This window comes from Amblyomma americanum, chromosome 3, assembly GCF_052857255.1.
Source record: "Amblyomma americanum isolate KBUSLIRL-KWMA chromosome 3, ASM5285725v1, whole genome shotgun sequence".
NCBI classification, from domain to species: domain Eukaryota; kingdom Metazoa; phylum Arthropoda; class Arachnida; order Ixodida; family Ixodidae; genus Amblyomma; species Amblyomma americanum.
In genome coordinates this window covers 57180121-57197331 of record NC_135499.1, presented here as the reverse complement: position 1 = coordinate 57197331, position 17211 = coordinate 57180121, and the positions used below count along the sequence as shown (strand labels likewise).

At 48.1% G+C, this 17211-nt stretch overlaps 1 pseudogene; it reads right to left on the bottom strand.

The window, feature by feature from the left end:
• Positions 1 to 634: 634 nt before the first annotated feature.
• Positions 635 to 17211, bottom strand: part of LOC144123743 (cytochrome P450 4F1-like) — a 48563-nt pseudogene continuing 31986 nt past the window's right edge.

The following is a 17211-nucleotide window of genomic DNA, read 5'->3' as shown; positions in this document are numbered from 1 at the left end:
ATCTCTCAACGAAGTGGCGGGATGAGCGCGGTGCCCCCGCAAAGGCTTCGATATAGGCGATCACTGAATCCATCTATCACGAATGATCGACGGCCTACGGGCGTGGTTGGGAAAAAGTGGCATGGTTTTCACGTTGTTAAACCGTGTAGACGAGAGAAAGTATGTGTTTGGACTGGTGGGTTCATAGGTTTTCTGTACTGGGTCCTAGGCATTCCGCGGGTTTGAAACCCAGTCGCGTCAATGTTTATTTCATTTCTGCATGGGCTGTTGCTACGCTAGGTTTGGCCATGGTCGCCCTCAATGTCACCCTCCTATTGGCTAGAGCTGGCGCGACGCTCTTCAAATTAACCTGATCGGGCTTACCCGAGTTGCTCCGAGGCTTCACACAAGATTCTTGGTAGGGACCGCGTTAAGTAGTGCTTTCGCAATAAAATACTTCCGTATCTTATGGCGATCTTAAATTATTAAACCGAACGGTTGTTACTAAAATTCTTAGCCAAATAAACAAAGAGGCCCTCCAATTCCGCAACTTAGCAGCGTGCTAGAAAACGTGATATCAGAACGTATGACGGGCAGTCAGCGACTCCCCTCTCACGGCGCAATTTAATTTTTCCACAGGTTAGTTTCGTAACAGCTAAGAGTGGTCCCGCCTATGGAACCAGACAGGGAGGCCTCCCTTAGCTTTGAGGACCAGCTCCAATGTCACCTCCAGTTATGGGAGCGTACGAGGGGATCTAATTGTAAACTTGGAGAGGACCTTGGCCAGCACAACCTTGATTTTCATCATGGCAAACTTCTGCCCTGCGAACGTGTGGAAGAAGAGGTGGTTTAGTTCAAAATTTTCAATCATACAATACAGTCTGCATAACTGCGTACCAGCCCACTCCTGACACTAAGACGGGAAGGTTCCTTATGAGCACTGCAAGCCGGCACACAGCTTCTGTTACAAGTATACTACAGCAGATAATGGAGACCCAACTGATAGTATCTCTGCTGAGTCCGTTGCTATTTAAACTTCGATTCGCCGCGCTGCTTTGAAAACTAGGGCTAGGGTGACCCGTGCTTTCCCTTTGCCAGTGATCAAGAATGCGCGTTATAGAGAGGAAAACAGTTTTGTACTTATATTTCTCGTAGTTCAGGCGGTAGATACACGAGCATTGAGGAACTGAGTATGTGTCCGCTTGTGAGACTGTTCCAGATTCACAAGCGGCATGGCTACTGCACAGGGAGGTTTGTAAATAACCTGCTTGAGTGCTGGCCTGATTATTCTTGGCAACCGCATTCCTTAAAATGAATTACTGAATTGAGAAATAAATAACAAATATTTACCAAATGACTGTGCGTATGTCTTTGATAGCGTAGGCCGTGAAGATTATGTTACCTCGTCAGTGACGAAAGTGCGTCTTGAGGATGCCTGTTTGGTAAAGATTAATTTCCTGTCTGGTCGGCGTTATCAGTGTTATCCTCGAGAACAGCGAGCCTTTTTTCTTGAAATTTTGGACATCGTTTTATGTTTTCGTATATTTTCGTATGTTTTCGTATTTCTGTTTTGCCTTTATTCGTGGCCGGAAAAACGGCGCGTGGAGTTGAGTAACTTTGACCTTGAGCATTTTCTCTTTCATGGTAGTCTTTATGCGTGGTCTGCAGATATGTCAAAACGTCTTTCGGCTTGTGGGTGACGCATGTGCATTTTTTATTCTCTATACAAATAATGGCCCTGCTGGCCTTTCTAAAGTGGGGAGGGAACACGTGTATCTAGCCGTGCCATTGAATGATTTGCAATAAGGTGGAAAAATTTCGGACATTTTTTTGCACGGTTTGCTGAATAGAAAATTTCTGATTTCCCTTCTCGCGCATTTCTTCGAGTAATATGGCTTTCTCCTCATTTTTGTCGAGTTGTAACTAGTTCCGGGTCTTTTCATTAGCATCTTCGCAAATGTTGCCCCACTTGCCGGTTGCTTCAGTGCCGAGTGCAAGTAACGGCCTCGAGCAAATAGCGCGGTAGGGATTTTGGGGCTGCCGGGCAACACGCCGCAATTCATACTTATTCTCAGCATAGTCTTTTGATCGTATTTCCTTCGCTCTATTTCTGCTTGTGCGGGTTATTGCTGAAACGCTTTTCAGCCCCTCACCCAGACAGCTTTTAGGGCCTGCAGGAAAAGGAATGTAGGCGCACGGGTGCCAGCGACTGTTCTCTCCAGTCATGAACCTCTCCGGTTTGTACCCCTCCGGGTTCTCGAACTCAGTTGGATTTCGATGCAGAGTGAACATATTGATGAAACAGGGGATACCCTCGGGCAGAATGTGGCCATCTGCAGAAGACAGGGACAAGTAAATACCAGATCACTTCATGCACGGAAAATGCATGAAAAATGAATACCGTGTCGAATGATAACGATCTTTAAGGAAGCGGCACGACGATAGTAGCGAAACTGTACAACCTAAATGTGGGGGGTTACCCAGAAAGTAATTCCCTTTAACTTCTTACTTAAAAAGAAAAAGTGCAGGGAAATCTTCGAGATTGGCAAAATGATACCACCCGTGTTTGTGTGTGCCAATTTTCTCCAGGGTCACATAGATGGAGCCACCGTACGTGTTCAACAAATATGGCGTTGATTTCTGACGCACGTTATACGGAACGAATTTCTAATGGCAGGAATGGAAAGTGTGCCACATTCACCAGAGTTAATGTGCTGTGTATAGAAGTTCTGCGGACGATATTTGCATGGCAGGACCCTAGGTCGCATATTCTTCCACCACATGCTTGTCGTCAAGCCGGCGTGATAAAAGAAGTGACTATCAAATTCGCTTCGACGGTACTTCCTAATGCTCCTAGCCCGATCTGAAAGTTATCACGTTCGCTTGTGGCTAAAACGGACTAATTTTTCCTTGCTTGACGGCCACTTAGTCTGCAACGAACATGATGGTGCTGACTAGCGGAATCCTTCGGCTAGCTAATCTCATGCATTTGTAGCAGCCTTCTTGCGAAAATAAGCAGTGTTAGAGCAGTTTAATCCGGCTAGGCCTCGTTGAAGTTATCACCATAAAATAGCGTTAGACTGCCGTGACTTGGCACAGTCAAATAATGGCCTTCTCTCTGCCTTGAAGGATGCGTCCCGCCGATCAGGGTTTAGATTTGAGACGGACGAGAGCGTCATTCTTTCTTCAAAAGCATGGCTACGCCAAAAGAAAGCAATCATTCAGAAGAAAAGCCTGCATGCTTCTGTTCGCGCCGGCATAAGGCCTCAGTATTTGGCAGAGATTACATAAAAATTAACATTCTTCTGGAACACAATTGCTGTACATATATGTGAATTTGAGTTTTGAGCAAACGGTGCAAACGGTGCTCAGAAAAATGATTGGCCTTACTTTCTGGGCGTAATTAATGTATCGCTTTTTACTGGGCAGTATTTAGCCCGAAGCGGAAATTTCAGCCTTCTAAACTATTGCGTTAGAACTAATTTAGTACCTTCATTCGTTCAGACGATTTTAACGAGACATTAATAAATAGTCATGAAGGAACCATGCTTCTGGATCGTGTGTCGTTATTGCGCTCTCGAGGAGAAATGGTGGACGCACGCTCCACGGCGACAAACTGTTCGGAATTCTTTACGAGGAAACAAGACGCCTGACAACGACGTCTAAATCAGCTTTTGTGCGGCAGCAGCACCAAGACAAAGACCGGCACGAGCAGCTCACCTAAGTGACAACGTGAAGCCTGCCACAAAGCGTGTCAAGGACTATTTCAACGCAAATAGGGTGAGGGGAAAATATGATACCAGAACGGCGCCTCGTCGCTGACCCCGCGAAACTGATCCACGCCTTTAAATACTGCAACAGGAAGACGCGCAGGTCCTTCGACTGCTTGTATATCTTAAGGAGCCTGCTCACAAAAGGTCAGTGTGTACCAGCCCTTTTACTTTCTGGTTGCGTCAGAAGCCGTTGCTGAGTGCGAGCCTCCAGCGTGCTGTTTTCCGCTAGGCATCGGTGCCCGCTTCTCTATCACCAAAAAAGTGGCGCTGTTCAAAAGAGCAAGCTCCTAGTTCCGAATATTTTTACTATCTTTGTGCGGTTTAGACAATATGTGTGCCATCACGATTGTCGGGATTCACCTGTAAATTTCTGCGGAACCAGGGCTGCTATCACAACTGCACAGACAGGCAGCTAGCTACAAGGCATACATCACTACTTCGTGACTATGTTGGCACGAGATCGTGAAGCGAGTTCCGGACTTCGTTAATGATGATTATGGATTTTTATGGCGCGAAGGCACCTGGGGCCAAAGAGCTCCATGGCACAAGGTATTTTTCATTACTCAAGGTGGGGTCAAAAACCCATTTTCCCAAGCATTTCACCCCAAATAACTCGAGCACAAGACCAGGAAAAAGCTTGTACCCATTGTATCACCGGTGGGTACCCGGCGGACACTGGGGATCGAGCCCCGCACCTCCCGCATGCGGGGTGGATGCTCAACCCCTCGGCCAGCGCGCCTCTTGGTTTGCGAAACTGAAGATTCTGTCGAATCTATGTTGGCGTCATTATGATTACTGTTACGACACGTTCTGTTTTTAAGAGCCAAAGGTGCCGGCATTTAAGCCAGTGGATTTTTGTAAAAAGTGGACGTGTATAAAAAGTTTATTTTTAGTCTTTGCCGCATTTAGGAATGTCCACGGCGCCCATGTCGCAAAAGTAATACCAGCTGCTAACAAACGTCTTGGATTATTAAAACACCATCTACGCCATGCGCCACAAAGTCTGAAAACGCTTGCATAGAAATCGCTTGCCTGTTCCAAGCTGGAGTATGCCCGTGCCAGCTTCAGCGCTAACCAAATATATCCAAAAAGCTCCTTACAGTCTGTTTAAAATCGGGACACTAGATTCATTAGTTCATGTTATTCATATTCATCATCATTAAAAGTACAATCTGGCCTAACAAACCTAGCTTGTCGCCGTCGAATAGCAAGTACGTGCTTGTTTCGTGTTTTTTTTTTTTGCAGCTCGCTACATCTGGCGCCCTACATCTTTCCTCATGCACCAATTTCGCTTGGCATTGCTCATGCCCGTTCTTATTGCACGGCCACGTGCGCTCACTACTACGATTGCCACGTCATTCCTTCCTCGATCATCCACAGACTGGGACGGCCTACCACATGACATCGTCGCAATCACTTGCCCTCCCACATTTTTTGAATTTTAAAGCTACCACATTTAACAGCGAACATATATGCATTTGACCCGTTTTACTTAAGATCACAATTTGTTTTACTATATAGTATGCCCAGCCTTCATGCAACACCTCAGTCCTGGGGTCCTTTTAAAGGAATACGGTGAAGTGAATTTAAGGGAAGTCGAGTGAAGTAGAGTGAAGTGAAGAGCTGTTTTTCAGCATGACCCTTCTTATTTACGGTCCCAGCTACAGTTCTTCGTAAAGCTCTCAAATAACTAGGCTCTCCTATCTGCCGCATTGTTAAGTACGGCTTCCATGTTTGAGCTGTTTTCTTTTGCACCTTGAATATAGACTACGGATGCTTTATTTTTACTTGCAAAATGTTTCACAAGGTTACACGGGTTTTGTTTTTTCGTGAACATCTGATGTCTAGCGATTCACTGAATTTTCAATTTTTTCCTAAACCGGCATAGGTATTTTCAACTATTTTTTGGGCAGTTTTTTTTTCAACTTTATATCTTCTGAGAACCAGTTTTTATCGATGCTCTGCGTTCTCACAACACAGCACAGCGCTGTTCGATTCCGTTAATTTTCTTATTCTGCCAGCGCAGGTTTTTTTTTTCTTGCTTCTGCAAAATGGTTTCTTTCTCGTTCCTCACTCTGGTCACAATCGTATGGTAAAGTTCGTTGTGGTCCGAGTCTTTGGCCCCTTTTTTTTATTTCCGCCTCGATGCTAACGTTTCCTTTTTTCCTGTCGTAGTCACCTGAAATTTGGGTCGCATTGCAGATTCTATTCTTCTTCCCTTTAACCATACACGTGTTGCTAGAGCGTAGTTAGTCGAAGCTACTGAACCGATCGTCGTCAATTTTCATGCGATTCTTCGCTCAAGCGCACAATGACGAGTCATAAGCCTGATATCCGTTTTTCTTCCTGATCTGCCTTTGTGACTTGCTGTGAGAAAGACAGCGGCCCGGTTCAGAGTTTTTAAGGCGGCTGCTCGACAGCTGTTCAGCGTGAACACTTTCATTGGAAGTGCGACCACCAAAGAAAGCACTTGCCACACAGCGCTAAACAGACACGGACAAAGGGAGACAAACAGGACGGGGGCTTCCCTTCGTCGGTGTCTGTTTAGCGCTCTGTGGCAAGTGAACCGTCACCAACTCGCCCAAGCTTCCACTCTGGCAAAGAAAGCAGCCGTGTTACGTCCTGTCGAAAAGCTGCGCGCATTTTTTCACAATTACTAAGTCCATTCAGGGCCACACATCTATGAATTTGTGTTTATATCTGACCAAGAAGCAAGTATCCGCTTCACAGATGCTATACTTCCCGTTTCTCTCATGACCAGTTCGGTTGAAACAAATATTAGCGTGATCTTCTTTTCTCGCGTTGTTATGCGGATTTTCGAAACCCAATGTTTTCTTCAGTGAACACAGCCAGAAAGATTAGCCATGTCCCTTCATGCTTTTGAGGCAGTGCTTCTATATTCCCCAGATGCTGCGCTCCTCAAGATGAGTCACGTGAAACAAACGCAGTGATCATGGATTATCTTTAGAACGAAAGCTCTGCATCACAACCAAAGCTGCAAAAGCCAGGGCATTCCTGAAGCGTTGACCTTGAACAAAAAATAAAATATTTCCGCGACTTGGTTTCGGACTTGCGGCGGCGCGAACATACCAGCTTTGCTGTCCACTGCACGAGAACACTGTGCTATGCCCGCCGCCGCCGATCACGCCTCGTGTCAAACTGTAACACACCTGGAAGGAAGGAAGGAAGGCCTCAGACTTTGCTGGCACATACCCACTACGGGGGAGTGGCCAAGACACAGGCGGTTAATTACTGGATACAGGAAAGTTTTGACGGGAAAAGGAGTGGTAATAGTATGTAGTCTGATAGATTGGAAGAGGGAAGGAAAGGGGTCCAGTTAACTTGGAGATCAAAGACGGGACAATTGCTTTATGTGCATAATAGTACACAATGCCTGTAATGTTGCAATGTCGTACTGACTGAGGGCGGGAAAAAGAAATTAGAATGGGAGTCGCTGCGTTTCTTGAAGAAAATTTTGCACAGCAGAGCGCACACTCCTGTCGCTTCGTCCAAGCAAAGAAGCGCCAATGGAAAGAACAACCGCGGAAGACACAGGCAAGCCCAGTTGATGAAATGGAATTTGCAAAAGACGCTTCCTCGATTGAGAAAAGCGGCGGCAGAACAGCAGGAAGTGAGCTATTGTCTCAGGTTCGGCACAAAAAGGGCACAGTGGGGAAGCTGCCAGGCCAGATCTGTGAAGGTAGAAATTTAGAAGGGGAACCCGGCAACGCAAGCGCGTGAAAGAGACCTCTAGTCTGCGTGAGCGCCAGTCTTTGCTACTCCAAGGATGCAGAAGATGCTGATATTCGGGAGATGATGTAAGAGCCGAGGCAGCAAATTCCTGAAATATTGTGTAGCTGCGAAACCTCACCGCAGCTGTATATGCACACGATGGCAGGACAGCAACAATTGGGCCGCTGAGAGAGGCTCTTGCTAAGGAATCTGCAACCTCATTTAAGTGAAAGCCCATGTGACCTGGTACCCAAAGCAACCTTAACGAATTTAGATGGAGCGGAATCAGGAACTTAAAGAGGCGTAATGGCCGAGAGTCACTGGGTGAGGATAAGGAAGAGCAAATGGACAGAGAGTCTGTCATAACCACGACCTGGGAAACGGTAGATTCTAATTTTCGTAAGGCTAAGATTACTGCTAGTAATTCAGCCAGAAAAATTGGAGTGAAGTCAGGAAGACGGAGAGAAAAAGACCAATCCAGTGAAGGCGAAAAAATTCCCACACCTGCCTTTTCGCGATCCTGCGAGGCATCGGTAGCAATAAGAACATGAGAGGGAAAGGACCTTAGATGGTCCTGCAATAGGCCCTGAAGAAGCGGGAAGGGCTGCAGCTTTGCATTCGATGGAAAAATGTCATCGAATTCAATCTGGACAGATGAGGAGTTGTTATATATTTGACGGACATCTGTGAAATGAATATTTATGCTATCAAGGAGGGACTGCACGTAACATATCTGCGGGGTATGAAATCGAGACCAGGCAGCACTAAAAAAGCCGGAAGGTTGACTAAGAAATATTATACTGGAAGCGTGAAGAGGTGAGTCGCACAATTTTAAAAATGTTTGAACTGTTAAAAGGCGAAACCTAGCTGATAACGAAGGCATTCGCACCTCAAGGTGCAGAACAGCATTGGCGACATATTGTGGAAGCCCCAGACAAAGGCGCAACGCCTCACGCTCCAAAAGCACAAGAGGGCGAAGTTTATAGGCAGGAGCTCCTGAGAATAAAACACACCCGAACTCCAAAATTGGGCGGACGTTCATTTTATAAATAATCAGAAGCGTATGCCTTCTCATGCCGGACCTAGCACTACAAAGCCTGCGCAGGATGCCAATGGCCCGAACTCCTTTTGCAGAAACTTGCTCAGTGTGTGCCCGCCAGGAGAGAGTAGAGTCGTATATTACACCGAGATACTTCACCGTCTGAACTTGAGGTATTATAATATTTCTATAGACGAGGCAGATATTTACTGGAGCAGAAACTGGAAATACTAACAATGCGTATTTCTTCACATTAAGGGACAGATGAATTCTTCCTAGCCAGTTGTCAAGAACATTGAGGTAATTTTGCAGGGTTTGATAAAGAGTGTGAATGTCACCTGCTGATGCAAAAAATGCAATATCGTCGGCGTACACTTAAGTTTTCACATTTTGAATGCATGGAATTGAGCTTAGAAAAATGTTAAAAAGAACAGGTGAGAGAACTGATCCTTGCGGAACACCTCTTGTCTGTGGAAATCTCCTTGAGGAAACACCATTTTGGCAGCAGTAAAATTCTCTATTTTCCAAAAAAACAGAAATCCAGGCTACAAAATAGCTTGGGAAGTTGAGTTCCTGCAATCTTAGTAATAGAGTCGAGTGCTCCACGCTGTCGTTTGCTTTACTGACATCCAAGGTGACAAGCGCAGCAAACTTTTTTCTGTTGCGAGCTAATTTAATACGACTCTCAAGGTCAGTATGAGCACACCAAATTGAACAACCCGGCCTGAAACCAATTTGGCATGGATTCAATACAGCATTTTCTGAAATGAATGACATGACACGGCTGAGAAGGACCCTTTCCACCAATTTTACAAGGTTCGATGTTAACGAAATAGGGCGTATATTGTCTAAAGTTAAGCCCTCCCCTTGCTTTTTAAGCAATGGAACTATTTCAGCAAGACGCCACTCATGCGGTATCCAAGGAACTTTAATAGAATGGTTAATTAGAGCCAACAGGTCTGCAGGAGATTCATTGAACAATATTTTGATCATAGATGAAGTGACCTTATCGGGGCCAGGAGCCGCTGGGGATAAGCGCAGAACAATTTGCGACAGCTCAGGCATAGAGACCTCAGTGAAATCACTCGAGGTGCATGTGAATATAGTAGGAGAAGGTAAAGCAGATGTAAAGCGAAGCTCTAGGCCACACGCAATATCCTCTAAGGCCTTTGCGATGTCAGCAGGGGACTGAACAAGGGATTCAATGTTGGCAGCCGGAGGAATCACCTTGTTGCGCCTCATGAAATTAAACACACCTTCGCGCTGTGCTTTGCACATTGTCGTCTTCATGAACTTCCATCTGCAGCGCGAACAGTTCAGATCAGCTTAACCTCGTTCAGAGCGTCACCTAGCTGAGTCTAATACCGTCGCCAGAAGTGCCAACGATCCATGAGTCAATCAGTTTAAACACATGACACATGCTTTTGCACGCCTACTCGGGTTAACTGTTTTAAAACCCTACGATTTTTTCTCTTTATTACGTTTTCCGCAGTGCCTGCGGCTTCCCCCCGCCGCGATGGTTCAGTGCTTTTTGCGTTCGGTTGCTGAGGCCAAGGTTATGTGATCGAACTCTAGCCTCGAGGCCGCATTTCGACGGTGAGGGAAATGCCAAAACGCTTGAGCGCTGTCGGATGCCAGTGCACGTTAAAGGGGCTCTGAAACACCTTCCGAAGAGGGCACATCAACTCGCTCAATGACTACACTGTGTTGTCGTAAACACCGGAGCCAAATAATAAACTTCTACATGCAGTATAAGACCCACAAACAAGCGCGAAACTTTTTCATGCTCGCACCCTCCTCCGTCGCTCGCATCTGCAAAGACATGTTGAGAGATCGCTATTGGTTACATTCGTTCATACGTCAGCCAGCTACCGTGGCTGCAGCCAATAATGCGCGTAGCTCCGGCGGTTGAGGAGGATCCGCTCCCAGAGGTGGTGCGTGCGGAGGGCCGCCGACCTTCCAGCGTGCAAAAAGTGACGAGATGAGAGAGAAAGCCGCGAAGACGCTGAAATTCGAAATTTTACTACAGATAACTGAGCTTCTACAAAGCGCATTAAAAAAATTCTTGCTGGACAATATTCGTGAAGCGGCGGCGTGGTTTAACATCCCCAGCATACCACAACTTTATTAGTGCCCCTTTCAGAGCCCATTTAAAGAATGTCGGTTGGCCGAAATTGATCCGGAGTACTTTACTAGGGCTGCTCTCTCAGTCCATTTGTAGCTTCGGGACGTTAAACCCACATACAACGTAAAATCAGTTTTTAACTCTACTCGTCGTGGGGAACAAGCGAGATGGACTTAGTCACCTTTATATACATGTTTTTTTTTCTGGTCTGAGATGGGTCTCGTATTCACAGACACTTTGTTCTTTAGGTTTATTTAAAACATCTACTAGACATTTACATTTTATTCAGAAAGCTGCTCGTACTTCATCACCGGAATATTACAAGCACACACATAGGAAATGGACGTGATATACACGAGCTGACCGCGGACAACCGATTTTATTAGACAGCAGTGGGACCACATTAGAGACGCTATCGCTTATTTACGCGCTTAAATCCACGGGCCAGTTGTGTCTGCCTCGCTTTCAAACGTACGTGTACCTTTGGTTCTCTCATTTTTTTTCAGTTTTTTTCCCTCACCCGCTATCACTGCACGCCATTTCTTACAGGCGAACAAGTAAGTACATAGTCAGGTGCGGCCGCACAGACGCCATGAAATATCAATCTTGTATAGGCAGTTGCTGCTGTGTTTGCACAAACGCGTATACAAATTTATATAGTAAAGTGGCAAAACATAAGGTTTGCACACTACTTTCCGCATGGCAATTACATTTCCAGATATGAAATGTTCGTCGAAAAATGAGAATTTGTGCTTGATAGAATTTCCCGGGTTCGAACCCGACCGCGGCGGCTGCGTTTTTATGGAGGAAAAACGCTAAGGCGCCCGTGTGCTGTGCGATGTCAGTGCACGTTAAAGATCCCCAGCTGGTCGAAATTATTCCGGAGCCCTCCACTACGGCACCTCTTCTTCCTTTCTTCTTTCACTCCCTCCTTTATCCCTTCCCTTACGGCGCGGTTCAGGTGTCCAAAGATATATGAGACAGATACTGCGCCATTTCCTTTCTCCAAAAACCAATTATTATTATTAATGATAGAAAAATATATTCAGCTTACCTATGATGATGCCCTGATCAAGGATATTGCCGATGAACAGGAAAGGAGGAAACGTGCGCAGCGTCTTCGGCAAGTCACAAAACGCGACAAGATGGCCAATAATTCAGCGTCACCAGAAAAGAGCAAGCCCTAATCGTGCTAACACTGCGCGTTCTCGCAAGGACGCTTTGATTATGTCAAATAAATTCGCCTTAAACATTTTTGCACTGGTAAGGTAACATCGCGAGTTAAAGTAACGCGTGTTAATGACATCCTGGTCGAACTCAAGAGGAAGAAATAGACTTGGGCAGGGCATATAATGTTAAGGCATGATAACCGCTGGTCCTTGAGGGTAACGGAGTGGATTCACGAGAAGGCAAGAATAGCAGCGGCGGAAGAAAGGTTGGAGGATGAGATTAGGAAGTTTGCAGGCATGGGGTGGGCGCAGCTGGCAAAGGACAGTGTTCATTGGAGAGACATGGGAGAGGCCTTTGCCCGGGAGTGGGCGTAACAACAACAACAACAACAACAACAACAACAACAACAACAACAACAACAACAACAACAACAACAACAACAACAACAACAACAACAACAACAACAACAACAACAACAACAACAACAACAACAACAACAACAACAACAACAACAACAACAACAACAACAACAACAGCAACAAATAAAGGTAACAAAACGCAGCATCCACCTTCTAACAGTTATTAATATACGTTAAACTCAAATATTTCCTTATTATACCTTTTATCACGCTTTCGAAGGTGAATGCACACAGTCAGGGCATTTTCGGGACTCGTTGGCGGAGTACACAATAATTTATTTCACATTTCCACGGTACAGTTTTGTTAACAGGTAGCAGTGGACATTGAAACAACAAAAACAAAAAACTTTCAGGCTTTTCGCCAACCACCGAAGCGAGGAAATGGAATGTTGCGTTGCACATCCGCGAGACCGGCCACTTCCTAACAGACTGGATCACGCAATCGCAACCGTCATAATATGGAGACTGCCATCTTCCGGCCACAGGTAACCCCCTTGGTGCCGGGTTAACAATATCATTGGCCGGGTGCTGCATGGGAGAAAGGGAGGAAAGGAAAGGTTAACCATGCAATGCCCACCTGGCTACCACACACGTGGGGAGGGGGCTAAAAGGAGGGAAAGAGAAGAAAAGGAAAGCAGTCAGTTATGTAAATGGGACATTGTGACCGGCAATATAAATAACCCCCACAGCATGTCCGCAGGCAGACACTCATGTCCGAGGTTCTTTAATATCTAAACATCGCTCTGAGTGCACTCTGCGCTGAGGAAAGCCGAGGCCACGGTCCCAGGCTCTTGGCCCAGGACACGTGAGTCGAAACGTCTCAGTGCTGCTCCTAGAGACGCTCGTTCGCTAGCACACAAGCGGCAAAGTAGGCGTTCAATCATTTTCTCGCACTTATAGTGTTCACACGCTGGAGAGTGAGTTCGGAAAATGTGCTGTCATCGCATAGGACGGCGAAGCCCTGGACACCCAAGAAATACCCACTTACAGCTATAGCCTCTACAGTTGACACATGGGAGTCTTGTGGAGGCGTTGGCTGAGTGGTGATTCATAAGTCCATGCATTTGTTTAAAAGAACCATGTAATAATATTTACCGAGGTCCAAAAAAACGCGGACGAGTGGTAGGCATTCTGTGACTCGTGACCCCCATCGCAAGAATTTCTGAGCTAGCTTCATAAGCACTGCAGCTATCAGCGATTTTAAATGACGTTCCACCTCTCCCTTCACAGTTCGTATACACTCCGATGTGCCAGACATAAAATAAAGACAACAGGTTGGAACTGCGCTGTTGGTAATCAGGTAGCGTTGTCGGGCCGGAGAAGAGACGAGGAAGCCGGAGACGTGTTTAGGATGCGGAAAGGGGAAAACTTTATGCAAACTAATTTGCATAATTCTCAGATTACAGGTCAAAATGATAATAGAAAGATAAGGGAAACAAGAGAGCGCCGAGAGGAACCGCTGCTCACACGCATCACTGCTCATTTCAAAGCGTGCCTCATCCCCAGGGCCGTAGGTGGGAACAACAGTTTCTTCAGCATTGTCCAAGCTGGACGCACGTGATGCCTTAAGGAGGAGGGGAGGGGGGGGGGGACCGACCACACCAGGCTGCGACCCCGATGCCCTCTTGCAGCAGTTGCGGTGGCGATGCGATGGAGCCACAAGGATGCAGCACTTCTCGCTGCCCCGGAAATTCACTACGATGCCAAACAGCCCCGGTGGAATCGTGCCATGATCCGAGTCAGCTTGGAGCACCTTTTCCAGGTAGGTCACCTGCCCTGGAGGAGGTCGTCGCGTTCTGTGTGCAAGGAAGCGTGGGAAAGGATCCCTTTCTCCCCACTGCCGCCACCGGCTGCAAGCACAGGTAATATGAAGGCCTTTATCTACCCCCGCCTAGTCTGGTTGTCGCAGTATCACGCATTTGTTGAGACCCGCCGAAGTGGCCTGCTGGCGAGAAGGGGCATGTAACCCTGCTTCCCATAATAAAAGTTTAGGCGCCAGCGAGGCTGTCGTCCTGTGTCTGGAGATAGCGTCGCACCGACGCGTTGGTTGACGGCATTGTTGTCAGCCCTCGGGTCTCCCGTGCACCGGCCCCCTGCATTAGTCGTTGGGCGATCACAAAACGCGGTGTTTCCAGGAGGACTGGAGGCCGAGGTGGTAGAAGCCCCAACTAATGGCACACGCAGTTGAGTCGTTTCCCTGCGAGCAGTGTCGTGCAGCGGCTTAAGAATTCAATTTTTCTGTGCCTTATTTGTGCACGTAAATGGAGGTGCCATATGATTTACGCTACAAGAAAACAAATATCCTCGTGGTAAGCGTATTATGTGGCGAGGAAACGGGAAGCAACACATTGTTACGTGCGAGAGGTCTTGTGGCAGGCGCAGACGGTTGGCGAGCAAAGTAAGGTGTGTTAGCTTAACCGCGGAAAGTATACTCGGTGGTCGTTCGGCCCCCCTTTCGCCTCTATAGGCTGCAACTTAAAGTGCCCGCAGTGAACAACTTCGCTCGTTCGTTTTACTAGGGCTGTGGCAGTGTTCGCTCATAGAGAGCGGACAAGGTATATTGCCGCGAATATTTGCAGTGTTTATTCGTTTTTCAAATCTGCCGCGTCACCACTACGTGACATCTGGTGGAGGTGCGGGGTAGCCTTCCATGTTCCGGACGCCCCCTTCAAGTCGTGAAGCCAGCCCTGAGCGCTTCGCACCCGAGGACGAGCCAGCAGCTCAGCGAGCCAGCCGACGTCTCCAGGGAGAGGAGCCTGAGTTCGGGAAACTGCCGGACCGCACAAGACAGCGAAAAGACGCGGCTACGAGCACCGCAATCTCGCCGAAGATGTCGACACCGATTATACTGCAGCAGCCGCGGGTGCCGCCAACTTTCAATGGATCCCTAGGCGAAGACCCTGAAGAATGGTTGGATCAATTTGAGCGCGTGGCGTCATTCAACAAGTGGGATGATGCGGCAAAGATTGGACACGTTTTTTTCTCATTGGATGGCTCCGCACGCACGTGGTACGAAAACTACGAGTCGTCCCTTACGACATGGGAGCTATTCAAGAGAGAACTATTGAAGTTATTTACCAGTGTCGTGAGGAAAGAAAGAGCCGAACGACTCCTCGAGTCCAGGATCCAGCTTCCGAATGAGCCCGTACGCAGCTACGTCGAGGAGATGAAGCGCCTATTTCGCCGCGCCGATCCCGGGATGACCGAGGAAAAGAAAGTTCAGTTCTTAATGCGCGGCGTAAAAGAACAACTCTTTGGCAGCCTCGTCCGTCAGCCGCCAAAAACGGTCGAGGAATTCATGCAGGAAGCCTGCACGATTGAGAAGACCCTCGACGTCCGAGCTCGGCAGTACAACCGCCCTTCCTCTGCCTATGCAATCCGTTCGGACACGGCGGCCACCACCAGCGACAGCTTGCGGGACGTTATCCGCGAAATCGTCCGAGAGGAGCTACGCCGATTACTGCCATCCTCCCCACAGCCACAAGCATCGACTCTGATGGACGTGGTACGGGAAGAAGTGCAACAGGCACTTGGCACCCCGACGGCCACAGAACCCCAGGCCATGACCTACGCCGCTGCAGTAAGGACTGCTCAGCCCCAACGACAACCCCCACGTCCTCCCCGAAATGAGCCACTTGGTCCACAACGCCGCCTCCCAGCCCCCGCCCGCCCAGCCTATGACCGACCCTCAAGCCCCAGGAAATGCGACGCCTGGAGGACTTCCGACAACCGGCCGTTGTGCTTCCATTGCGGTGAGGCCGGCCATATTCTTCGTCACTGCCCGTACCGACGTATCGGTCTTCGAGGATTTGCCGTTAACGCCCCACGACCAAGCTTCGGACAACGTCCGCACGAAATCGACGAGTACCTGCGTCGAGAAGAGTACACGCCGAACCGCTTTTCGCGCTCACCATCGCCGTCAACCTCGCGCTTTGCGTCGCCACGCCGCAGCTACGCAGCCGCGGTACGAGGAAGGTCGCCCAGCCCCCGTAGGGGAAACTAAAGGCAGCAACCTCTGGAGGTGAGGTTGCTCACGAGCTAAACGCCGAAGATCCTCCACCGACCACGCCCCATGAAGACGCTCCACCCGCGACGCCACATGAAGAACCGACACTCGCTGCACCGACGCCGCACACAATGAGAACCTCTCCGTCAAAGCCCCTACCGTGTGTCTCCGCGAGAACGACAAGCCATCCGGGACCAAGTCGAAGAAATGCTTCGCGACGACGTCATCCAGCCTTCAAACAGCCCATGGGCGGCACCGGTTGTTCTAGTGAGAAAGAAAGACGGCGCACTTCGATTCTGCGTGGATTACCGCCGCTTGAACAACATAACAAAGAAGGACGTCTACCCCCTCCCCCGCATCGACGACACACTGGACCGCCTCTGCAACGCCAAATATTTCTCATCGATGGACCTCAAGAGCGGCTACTGGCAAATTGAGGTCGACGAAAGAGATCGCGAGAAGACAGCATTCATAACTCCGGATGGGCTGTTTGAGTTCAAGGTGATGCCATTTGGTCTCTGTTCCGCACCAGCGACGTTTCAGCGAGTAATGGATACAGTGCTGGCAGGCCTGAAGTGGCAGATTTGTCTGGTATATTTAGATGACGTCGTTGTCTTCGCCTCGAACTTTGAAGAGCACCTCAAAAGACTTCGAACAGTACTAGACGCAATCAAGTCGTCTGGCCTAACCTTGAAAGCAGAGAAATGCCACTTTGCCTACGAAGAGCTGCTGTTTCTAGGCCACATCGTTAGCAAGGAAGGAGTACGCCCAGACCCGCAGAAAACAGCCGCTATTGAACAGTTTCAACCGCCGGCCGATAAGAAAGCAGTGCGCAGATTTCTCGGACTATGCGCATATTACCGACGATTTGTGAAAAACTTTTCGCGCATCGCCGAGCCCCTGACCCAACTGACGAAGGCAGACGTGCCGTTTAAATGGGAAGCGCCGCAAGCAGAAGCCTTCAAGGA